We start from the raw sequence: 2,204 nt of genomic DNA, 5'->3' as shown, positions 1-2,204 counted from the left end.
TGTCCATATCCTGAGACTTTTTTTGAGGCTAAAATTTAGAGGTGATGGACTAATTAATCTAGCAGAGAAAATATCAAGATAGAACAGTATTCAGGTAATTGCATGACTATTACTGGCAGCTTTTAGCCAAGTTTACTGTGATAATCAGGAGCAGAAAGCAAATCATAAAGATTTTTAAAACTTGTAGTTTGGCCAGAAAAGTGCATGTAAAATTGGAGCCAAGAAAGTCATGGTTGTTGAAGAAATTACTGGAGCTAAGTAGTGTGCACAGAGTCAACAGGAAAGATGTTCCAAGGGCATCTCAGAAATCAGCAAGACCACACCAATGGAAGACTCAAGGGTTTAAAAGTGAAAACTCATTTCCAAGACTGTGGGAGAGGTCTCCTTACACATGTGTTATGGTTTGGATATGAGATGTTCCCCAAAAGCTCACTTGTGAGACATTGCAAGAAGGTTCAGAGGAGAAATGGCTGGGGTATGACAGTTTTAACCTAATCAGTGAATTAATACCTGATGGGATTAAGTGAGTGGTAACTGGAGGCAGGTTGGGTGTGTCTGGAGGAAGTGGTTAATTGGGGGCATGGTTAGGGAATCATGAAGTCTTCCATTAAGGTTTTGAAGGAAGGCCTAGGAGACTAGGCAAAAGTGTAGAAGAGTTGAAATCCCTACAGGAAGCTCATGAGAGGCAATGCATGAAGCTGTGAGAATGAAGTCAAAGCTGAAATGGAAACCCCAATTAAGATTAAGAGATGCCAATAACATGGAACATCTGCTAAGGCAAGCTGTTGGCCATGGACACAGTCAGCCTAAGAGTGCTACAGCCATCAAGGCCAGAGGGGCAGGGTTGCCCACAGTTTGCCACCTCAGATGTCAGATGTGGAGCTATAGAATGTGTTTGCCCAGATAGATTTTGGTTATGTTTTGATTCCTTCTTTATATACACCTATTCTCCTATTTTGGAATGGAAATATTTACTATGGAACATTATATATTGGATGCATATAACTTGCTTTTGATCTTTATAGGGGCTCAGAGCCAAGAGTTTACCTGGAGTCTCAAAGAAGACTGTGAACTTGGACTTTTGGCAATTATGGAACTTTTAAGACTAAAGGGATTCCTGGAGATGAACTAAATGCATTTAGCATTGAAAGATGAACACAAACGTTTTAGGGACCAGGGGCACAATGTTATGGTTTGGATATGAGGTGACCCCCAAAATCTTATGTGTTAGGCAATGCAAAAATGTTCAGAAATGAAAAGATTAGATCATGAGAAATGTAACCTAATCAGTGGATTAATTCATTTGCTGGATTAATAATTTGAATGGATTACTAGGTAATTACTGTAGGCAGGTGGAGTACAGCTAGAGGAAGTAGGTCACTTGGAGTGTGCCTGTGGGGATTATATTTTTGTCTTGGCTTTCTTGTTCACACTTTGCTTCTTGGCTGCCATGAGCTGAGCAGCTTTGCTCCACCACAACCTTCTGCCATGATGTTCTGCCCACAGCAATGGAGTTGGCCAACCATGGACTAAACCTCTGAAACCATGAGCCAAAATAAACTTTTCTTCCTCTAAGGTGTTCATATAGGGCATAAAGCAGTACAGTGATGAAAAGCTAACATAGTTATATATTTCAAAACTGTTCATGGGCTGGGGATATAGCTCAGTTGGTAGAGTGCTTGCCTCGCAAGCACAAGGCCTGGGTTCAATCCCCAGCACCACCAAAAAAAAAAAAAAAAAAAAAAAAAAAAGAAAAGAAAGAAAGAAAGAAAAAGAAAAAGAAAAACTGTTCAGAATAAAATATTGGGAAGAAGAGCAGCCTGTGAAGGCTCCCTGTCTTCAATGGAATAGCATCTAAACATCATAAGTGGGTCCTTTAAAAATTAGCTCCAGTCTACCACTATAGTCTCTCATTCTCCCCCAAGTCTGTACCCTATGTTCTGGCCAAATGAATGAATCAACATATCCTAATGCTTTCTAGACTCTTCCTTGGCCAGGGCTTTGTCATCCTTTTATCTTCTCCTGGAAGATTCCCATTATTTCTAACTGGCAAATGTCTAATCATTTTTAACAGCAGTAGCATCTTCTCTGGGATGACTTCCTGAATGATGTTAATTAAGATATATTCTCATTCTTTCCCACCCCTCTCTCTCTCTCCTGTGTCTCTCACAGCACTTATTGTGGCTGTGGATGGTGCTTATTGT

At 40.2% G+C, this 2,204-nt stretch overlaps 1 non-coding gene across 1 annotated transcript; it reads left to right on the top strand.

Moving 5' to 3' along the window:
- Window positions 1-1,652: 1,652 nt before the first annotated feature.
- Window positions 1,653-1,724, top strand: Trnaa-cgc (transfer RNA alanine (anticodon CGC)). The gene has a single exon. It is a non-coding gene; the product is annotated as a tRNA-Ala (tRNA).
- The last annotated feature ends 480 nt before the right edge of the window (window positions 1,725-2,204 follow it).

Source organism: Sciurus carolinensis, chromosome 2, assembly GCF_902686445.1.
Source record: "Sciurus carolinensis chromosome 2, mSciCar1.2, whole genome shotgun sequence".
Lineage (NCBI taxonomy): Eukaryota > Metazoa > Chordata > Mammalia > Rodentia > Sciuridae > Sciurus > Sciurus carolinensis.
Note: the sequence above shows the minus strand (reverse complement) of the source record. Positions and strands in the feature narration are given on the sequence as shown.